The 10,073-nt window shown below is 44.2% G+C and overlaps 1 pseudogene; it reads left to right on the forward strand.

Moving 5' to 3' along the window:
• Nucleotides 1-6,349: 6,349 nt before the first annotated feature.
• On the forward strand, nucleotides 6,350-8,322 carry LOC147450686 (uncharacterized; annotated as a pseudogene).
• Nucleotides 8,323-10,073: the final 1,751 nt, after the last annotated feature.

The raw sequence follows: 10,073 nt of genomic DNA on the forward strand, positions 1-10,073 counted from the left end.
GCATCCATTCTTGAGCATCACTTGAGTAATTAGGCAGAGGGTGAGGGTGTACGAGCAAAGGGTCAGGCCGGTTTCAAAAGGGGTTTCTCCACTCTTGGTCATATTCTGTCACTCAGAGCCATCATTGAGGAGGGCAGGTTACATGGGAGACGGATTTATTGTAGCTTTGTGGATTTTCACAAAGCATTTGACATGGTACCGAGAGCTCGATTGATGTGCAGACTACAGGAGATGGGGGTGCCCATAGAGTTGATTTGGGGGATTATGGCTTAGTACATATCAGTGATGGGACATGTACACACTCTGGAAGGGGTATCTCATTTAGTTCACTCTACTATTGGGGTGAAACAGGGCTGCCCATTGTCTCCTACTCTATTTGGTATGTATATTGATTAGGTGTCTGTTTTCATTGACAGAGGTGCCCAATTGGTAGGGACATGGATCCCACTGTTGTTATATGCTGATGATATTGTGTTGATATTTGACTCACCAAAGGGTATGCAACGACATTTTGATGCACTACACAGTTTTGTAGAGGGTAGTGAATTGTGTGTAAACCTTGGTAAAACCAAGGTTATGGTGTTTAACACCTCACCACAGTGGTAGGAGATCAACAACTACTTTCACATATGGTTAGGTGATTGTGGAGTATACAGATGCATACACTTACCTGGGGGTAATCTTTACTGGGCCGAGATTTTCTTTGAGAAGGGCAGCAGAGAGGAGACTGACTAGAGCTTATGCAACTTTGGGAGGACTAGAGATGATGTGTTTGTAGGTTCAGTTCCACGAACCTAGGACAAAGTTATGGCTCTTTGATACTTTGGTTGCTTCTACTATGCTATATGGGGTGCAGGTTTGGGGACCTTCTATAGGCCAAGATAGTTGGAGACGTATGGAGAGGCCCTTGGTATCTAGGATCTCTCGGTTGATTAGAGCCAAGGCCTCCGTACCGCATGGTCTCATTCGAGCGGAGTTAGCTGCCACCCCATGGAGATTGAGGCGCTTACCAGATCCGTCTCCTTTGTACACAGCCTATGGGATACTACCAGAGATAGATATGCTAGGTTGGCCCTAGAGTCCTCCCGACAGTTATCTCTACAGGGCGATACATCATGTTGGTATGCACAAAAGGCATCATGGTTTCAGACACATGGCTTCACCATGGACAGCAGGCTGCCTCCTTTTCAGTACTCCCTACAGGCACCCCTAATGTCTCTAACACGGGTGGAGATTAATATACTCATTCGTCAGGATTTGATCCAGCTAGACACGAGGAGGACATGGATAGAGTTGGTACAAGAGTTGGGCACGAAGATGGATTTCTATAGAGAACATCTTCTCCACCTCAGAGGGGATGGGTTTTTTATTCGACCTAGCTGTATGGACACACATCTCTCTCATGGTTTGCGTTTTGCCATTGGCTAGATACGCACATCCTCACATCAACTCGAGATTGAGATTGGCAGATTCAGAGGGATACCGAAAAATAGCACGATATGCCGCTTATGTCATCTAGAGGCAGAGACAGAGTTACATTACATATATCATTGCACAGTGTACTATGAGATACAAGGCTGTTTTCATTGTCTATTCAGAGAGGGTTTTGGGCCTCTTTCTAGGGTCATGAGTTATGAGGATCAGAGATGTCTTGGGCTGTATCTACTTGAGTTACACAGGCATAGAGACACCTTACTGAGGAGAGTGGGAGAGAGACAGTCCCAGAGAAAAATTAGAGATTTCTTTACACTAGATATTGGACAGCGAGAGGAGCAGCCACCATTGTAGAGCTCTTCCCACACTCATACTACCACTACTGGCACTCGCATAGAGAGAGCATTGGAGCTAGGGAGATCTAGATGACCGCGATTGAGGAGAGGAGCTACACAGTATTGACGGAGACTACAGCAAAGGATTCAAGCCATACTTTCTCGACATCGAGAGTGCATATGAGGATGGATCTCTACCATATCTACCCCCCCCCCCCCCCCCCCCCCCCCATTGTACTACATATTGTATTGGGCACCATTTGTAGTAGCTGGCACACCCATACACTCCTAGCTTGTAGTAGTTGTATTTTTGTTTCAGTTCTTCTTCTTCTTGATCCTGCACATGGTATCAGACTCACTATGTTGTAACAGCTTGGACTCATAGGTCATTTTGGCCTTTTGAAGACGTTAATATATCATTTCATTTCATCTCTCTCTCTCTCTCTCTCTCTCTCTCTCTCTCTCTCTCTCTCTCTCTCTCTCCCCAATGAAATAAAAGGAACCATCTCTCATGCTAAGTGGCACACCTTAACGGAAGGAAAGAAGTAAAATTTTTTGGAAGTGAACCATTCCGCTGCACTTGAGAGAGATGGCCTCCTTATATAATGTTATGGGAGGAATATTCTATGAATATTTTGTAGAAACAATCTCGGGGGTTTGCAAGTTGGGCTCCCAAATTAGCTCCGGATCATCCACGGTCACAATGAAGACCTCATCAGTAAGTAAGCTGGAATCCACCAAATATATGTGCACTATTCACTTCTCCTCATATGGGAACCTTATAAACTGTGTGACATACATGATGGTGGGCAAAACTAACGGATGGGCATTGTAGGTATACTAAAAGGTATATGTTCAAATATACAGAAGAATGCACGCAATATATGGGTTCAAGTATATGGAGAATGCACTCTCTATCAAGAATGTTTATATGGATCACATCTAGAGGATAAGATTCCAAATTTATTTATTTAGGAATATGGAACAATGAGATATAAACATCTTGTGGTATATCCGATTACATGAGAGGCATTTACCTAGAGCTTAGATATATATATACACACACATACAAATACATATATAGAGATACTTTCAATTGGGGTACTTCTAGAATATGTATGTGTGTGTGTGCGCGCGCGCACGCACATGCTCAAATGAACTTTAGCGCGCACCTAAGATGCAGGGAGGCCTCAACATTCTTGATACTCATTATCATATGCCGACCAGAGGACCTCTTTGTTGCCTCTTTTTCTTCAACAACTAAAGTTTGGACTAGGATGCCGACAGCCTTGTACGGACACATGAGAATTCATACTTGTAGCTATTGGATAATGATTATAAAGATCTCATCTATGAATGTGCTTCTAGTTGCATCTGGACATCCATTTGCTACTTGTTTGATCTCAGCTAGGTAGGAGATATTCTGTTATCTTGCCGCCTCCTGCACATGGGCTAAGGGTTGCGCTCTCATTCATTGGCGTAGGGCCTTTCTACAATCACTCACATCAACTTATCCCAAGAAAGCATAATATCTCTTTACGCCTTGTATAGTTCATGTTGATGATGTGGTTATTAAGGATGGTATGGTCCTTTATTTTCCTACGGTTGCTTATAGGATATGGCACTTGAGTATGGATAATTGCACCATGTAGAGAGCTATTACGGAGCTTTTTAAACCTTTTTCATCCATTTTCTATACTTGAAGTGTGGACTGCTTGCTAGGATTGGTGTTTTGATTGTGCGAGCTACTAGGTTTTGTGAGCTTACTTCTCATGCATATTGTTTTCTCATTCCTCCACCGTCGGCTGTGAATCAAGCTATAAATTATGGTGTTTGCAAGAGCCCTTTTGTTGGTGGAAAAGTGCCTTGCAAACCATTTAGAAATGCAAAATGCATATCAAACAACGGGTCTCCTGTTGGCATTGTATCCCAACTCCGCTCCCTGCTGAAGCATTTTTGGCACGCCCACATAGTGCTTCTAAATGTTGTTGCCACCATCGCAATTAGACTATACCTCCACAAGTAGTAGCAATGCTCTCATGCTTAGGATCTTCTTTGTGAAGTTACATTCAATATCGTTCACATGGCATTACTTTTTGAGGATTTTACAGCTGATTTCAATGGAAATAGATTGGTGGTGCTCATCGCTCCTCCCTCAACTACATCAAAGCAGACTTTGTTGTATACTTCCAATTTCCACTTTTGATGTCTTCATATTTGTGTCTCTCGAGTATATTTGCTTTGATGAAATTTATTATGTTCTCAAATACATAATCACTGTATCTGCAAAAAGCCTTGTAGTATCTTTCTGATACGATAATATGAGCAAATTGGGGGATTAGCAAGGGTAGAGCGGCCAAGTTGGATTTACCTCTTCTTTTCCATGCCGTTGTATAATATGCTTCTACATGACATGCTTTGCGGCACCCATGTCACCACATCATAAAAAATGCCATCAATAGAGTTGGTATGCTAAGATTTGGCTCTTTTCGAGTAGATGAGTGGATTGGAAATCCAGTGAAATGTCATTTCTTGCAACATTCTTTTGGAGGGGCTTCTAAGAGCTAGCCAAGTGAAGCCAATCAATCAAGTTTTCCCCCTCATGTGCGGCGTAGCTGATTTGTGTCACACCCTATGTGCATGAGGAGAAGTTGTGTACTCCTAGGGTTTAGGACACTCTAGGTAGTGTCCTCGCACCTTTTGAGCATGTACGCAAGACATGCACAACCAGGCACTTTAGTTAGTTGCATACCCTTTGGTTATACATGAGCACCTTACTATGTCTGCTAGGTGTAGGCACAAGGGAATGTTCCCATAATGGGGATCCTAGTCACTAGTTGTCTGTCCTAGGTAGGTAATGCGGACATGATTAATAAGTGACTTCTAGCATTTTTAATGAAGTCGTGGGGTCAAAACTGGCAGTATAAGAGAGAAAGTTGGGCTCCCCAATTTGAAGTCAAGTCAAGGCAGCAGCACGTACCCTCCACTGGCGTTTTCCATCACCCTGGCATTTCCTCTTTTCAGCCTGGCATTGCCCGACCCACCCTCATTGCAGTATAAGAGAGAGCCTTGGGCTCTCCAATTTGAAGTCGAGTCAGTACCCAGCACCTCATGGGCAGCAGCACCCTCCACCAGCGTTTTCCATCACCCTGGCATTTCCTCTTTTCAGCATTTACCAGCAGATCACTAGCGTTTTCATGATCAGCACCAATACTTGCAGATAAAGACCAGCCCTAGCGTTTTCAGCCATAGAACATTTCAGCCTTCATTGCCAGCAATTTGCAGAATTCAGCCCTAAGGTACTAGCGTTTTCATGTTTCAGCATTCCCTCTTCGGATCAGCCCCAAGTTGCAGATCCAAGCAGAGTTCCATTAGCGTTTTCAGTTTTCAGGGCCTCTACTTCCGTACCCTCAATCTCTTGCATTCAGTGTATGATCCCATCAGCATCTAGATCCATTGTATCAGCATTTGTGCTATCTAAAGCAAATACCGGTTGTGAAGCTGTTATCTTCGTCTACACGAGGCTAATAGGGGGCGTGTCAAAAGCCTGATGAAGTGACTGAGTCTTTTGTCACACTGACGATAACCTGATAAATGGCCTATTAAGGGTGAAGTAATTAGAAAGGTGCTCGCCATTTTTGCTCAAATAGAGAAGAGCGGGAGCACCCCACATGTGTGCACTTACAGCGGATTGATCATAGATGGCCTAAAGGCAAGGGAAATCAACAAGGATCTTGCCATGTTTGCTCATATGGAGAAGGCTGGGTGCATTGCAGAAGTTTGCACATACACCAGCGTGACAGGTGCCTTGCTGAAGGCCAATGAAGCCAGCAAGGCTCTCGCCATATTGACTCGGTTGAAGAAGGGCAGTTCCACCTTAGACGTGGTCACCTGAAACAGCCAGTTAAATGGCCGATCCAAGGCCAAGGAAGTCTAAGATGGAGAGAAGGGGTTAATTCCACTCCAAACGTGTGCACCTACAACATTGTGATACCTCGGCTAGAAAGGAAGGGATGTGAGAACTTAGAGATTAACTTAAATGTGATTAATATCACTATTAATTAATATGCTGATGTCAATACATAAGAGAGTGCAAGATAGAAATAGAGCAATGACAACAGATTGCACTTGAATGGAGAGTGAAGACCTTGTTACAAATGAGGGCAGCTAATGGGATTTATATACAAGTTGAGGGAGTGAGGATTATCCATCACATGGGAATTATAGGTAGGTGGGAATAGACACATGTTGAGACTTGCATAGGTAAAAAGGGGTCCATGTGGGAATTAGGGAATAGAGGTAGGTGGAAAGGAAGTCCACACTTATTATAATCATAAGTTACTTTTGCATCCCCCCTTAAGGGTGGACTTCTCATTGTAACATTGAGATTGATGAACAAAAGAGCTTTGTGAAGTAGCCATGTCGTAGATACATGCTATCCCCCCTCAATGAGAAGTTCATCCGGTAGAGATCAAACTCAAATTACGCGATGAAGCTGTTTGTTTAGTGGCGAGCGCAGACTTGGTGAGAAAGTCTACCCAATTTTCTGCAGATGGAACATACACTAGCTTGATGAAGCCATTTGCGACTAATTCTTTCAAGAGATGGAAGCTTATCTTAATGTGTTTGAGCTTGGATGAGAAGGAAGGTGATTCTGTAAGTGTGATGGTAGACTGATTATCACAAAAAAGAGTGATTGGATCAGTCGAGATATTGAAGGGTAGCTTCAATTCATTGATCAATTCAGAGATCCAAAGAGCCTCGCGGGAGGCAAGAGCAGCAGCAACGTATTTAGCTTCAGTAGAAGAACTTGCAATAGAACATTGTCGTTTGGTTTGCCAAGAGATAGGAATACCAACCAAAGTGAATACAAAGCCTCCTGTAGAAAAACATCGAGGGTCGTCGCCAGCCTAGTTGGCATCAACATATCCTGAAATAGAGATGGGGCTAGAGGGGTCGTAATAGTAAGTGAGGGCATAGTGTTGAGTGGTGCGTAAGTAGCGAAGGGTGCGCTTTGCAGCTTGCTTGTGCACTTTACAGGGCTTTGACATAGAGCGAGAGAGGATATTGGCGTGTGTAGGAAAGATCGAAACGGGTGCAAGAGATAAGATAACGTAATTGTTCGCAGAATTTTGGGAAATGAAAGGATGGGCAGTAGAGTGCATCAGTGTGAGTGTAATCATGAAATTCAGGTGCAAGCTTGTGCTTAACAAGCAAAGGGGTAAACTTAGGGGTTGAAGCAGACATACCATAGAAGAGGAAGAGTTCTTCAATGTATTTGGATTGGGATAATTGGATAAATTTACTTGCTGGATCTCTTATGACCTCAATGCTGAGGAAATAAGTCATAGGTCCTTTGTCCGTTACTGGGAATTCATGAGAGATGCAATCAATTGCTTGTAGCAACATGTACTCTGATGTGCCAAGAAGAGGAATGTCATCCACAAAGAGGCCTAAGATAGCCATGCCTTTAGAGGTCTGCCATATGTAGATATTGTATTCTGCCATAAGACGTTCCCAGCCACATTTGAGCAAGTAATGGTGCATGTGGATGTACCACTCTCGTGCAGATTGTTTTAACCATAAATGGGCTTATGCAATTTACATACATAATCAGGGTGGTGAAGCACTTCAAAATGAGGAGGTTGTAGCATATAGATAAGCTCTTGGAGCAAGCCATATAAGAAGGAAGTTTTTATATCAAGATGATGTAAAAGAAGATTAAACTTAGCAGCAAGTGCAATAAGAAGCTGAAATGCAGTCATACCCAGTACTGGTGAATAGGTGTCGAAGTAATCCACACCTTGTTGTTGAGTGAAGCTGCGAGCGACAAGGCGTGCCTTGTAGCGATCAACTGAGCCGTTGGGGTGGTATTTCTTGTTTAATAGCCATTTGGAAGAGACAATGTTATGATTCTTAGGAGGTGGCACTAGCTCCCAAGTGTTAGCTTCTTTGAGGGCTTGGAGTTCATCCAATATGGCAGCATGCCACTCCTTGCTCTCACTAGAAGCAAGGGCATCGAGAACAGAGAGGGGAAGGGCATCTTCAAGAGGCTCTGGTGGATGTTCAAGAATCATTTCATCATTGAGGACAGTAGAGAAATTGGTGGCTTCATAGATCTCGCGAAGAGAGTGGGTGCGACCATGCGAGCTAGAGGCGGCTTGGTCCAAGTGTATAGCCGAAGTGACAGAAGTAGAGCTATGAGGCTCGACTTCGTCGACATCTGCTGGGATGGGAGTAACTGGCAAGGTTTCGTGGGAGTTGCGAAAAAAAAGATGGCAATTGTGAAGGTGAGACCGGTAGTGAAGGTGATGGGAGCTCACGAGGTGGAGCACCGAGTGTCTGTGGTGTGATGGAAGTAGCGGTAGTCGGGACGGACGGTGTTGGTGATGGTGTCAACTGTGAGGAGATGGGTGCAAGAGGTGGTGCAGGAGTGTTGCCGATTGGCTGTGCATGAGAATGCAAGACACGAGGAGGTGGATGGGCGATGAGGAAAGGCCTTTGGATGGTGAAGGGAGGCTCAAGATTGTGCCTAGAAGGGTGGGAAATTTCATGGGTGTGTGTGTGGGTGAGGCCGTCAACAAAGGTTGATGAGAAGAGTGGACTGGTGATGAGAATGTAGGGTGCAATGGTGGAGAAGATTTGCCTGAGATGATGAATTCTTCATCAAAGACGACGGTACGGGCAAAGATAAACTTGTGATGGTCTGGGATATAGCGGCGGTATGCCTTGATGCCAAAGGGATCACCATAGCCGACAAAAGTTGTGCGTTGAGCACGTGGTGATAGTTTTGATAAAGGTTGTGTCACAAGTGGATATGCAATGCTTCCAAAGATGCGAAGGTGGCCAAGATGAGGTGGGTGACCGTGCCAGAGGGTGTAGGGTGTAGTAGTAGGATTGCGGGTGGATGGAATGCGGTTTTGAATGTAGCATGCAGTGGCGGTAGCTTCTTCCCAATAGGTGTCTGGGAGGCTAGCTTGAAGAAGCATGGCACGAGAAGCTTCAAAAACTGTGCGATTCTTACGCTCGGCACGACCATTTTGTTGTGGGTGGTCGGTGATGGAGAATTCATGTCGAATACCAGCAGAAAGACATAGATCTTTGAATGCATGAGAAGTGTATTCCCCACCATGATCTGTGCGGAGAGTTTTAATGTGGCAGCCATGTTTAGTCTCAACTAATGCCTTGAATGTGCAAAAATGAGAGAAGGTTGAGGATTTCTCGGCCATGTAGTAAGTAGTTGTGTATTTTGAGAAATCATCTATAAAAGTAAGCATATACTTACTGCCAGTGAGGGAGTTGACGGGCAATGGGCCACAAACATCAGAGAGGATGAGGTCGAGAGGTGCAGTGGCTCGTGATGATGAAGTGGGGAATGGGACATGATGTGCTTTAGCAAGAATGTAGCCCTCACAAAGTGTGATGTGAGTGAGGTGCTTGGGAAGACCTAGTGCAAGTTGGCGATGAGTGAGTTGGTGCAAAACATGTTGAGAAATATGTCCTAGTCTATAATGCCATTTGAGTGTGTTTTCTTGTTTTTTTATGGATGATGCAGATGCATGTGCAGGCGATGAGTCACCCAATGGATAAAGACGCCCAGTTTTGGGGACCAAAAGTGTGACATACTGACCATCTTTGTTTAGTGCCGAAATGTGGCAGCCTTCTCGCATGAATTTGATGATGATGCCGTTGTCGGTTAGCTCGCTGACAGAGATGAGATTTTTCTTGAGACCAGGGACATAATATACGTGATAAATAGTGGTGTGTAGTCCATTAGGTAGGTTAATGACAGCATCTCCATAGGCTTTGGCGAGCTGGATGTTGTAATCACCGAGGCATACTTCTAGAGGGTGTTCTAGATAAGTGATGTTGGATAGCCAGTGTAGGTGATATGTCATATGATGGGTGGCGCCCGTATCAAGTAGCCAGATATTGGGATATGAAGTAGCTATAGTGGTGGCATATAGTTGCAAAGGATAAGATGGGCTATCATAAGTAGATATGTCAGCATAATGAGCTTGACCATAAATGAAAGGAGATGGTTGGCCATGGCGTGTTCCCCCTTGAGGGTAAGAAGGATATAGATAAGGGTGAGAGATAGGACGATAACCTTGATTGCGTGGTTGTCGGCAGTCCTTTGTGAGGTGTCCAAAGTGATGACAATTGACGCATTGCTTTGAATTTTGGTGATTGTGGTGGCTTTGAAATTGCGACTTTCTTCCAGAATTATTGTGTTTTCGAGGAGGGCCCGAATATTGAGGCTTCTTGCCATTGTAAGGGCGTGAGTTTCTTGTCATAGTGACA

This window comes from Adiantum capillus-veneris, chromosome 9 (assembly GCF_014529385.1).
Source record: "Adiantum capillus-veneris isolate H3 chromosome 9, ASM1452938v2, whole genome shotgun sequence".
Classification (NCBI taxonomy): Eukaryota; Viridiplantae; Streptophyta; class Polypodiopsida; order Polypodiales; family Pteridaceae; genus Adiantum; species Adiantum capillus-veneris.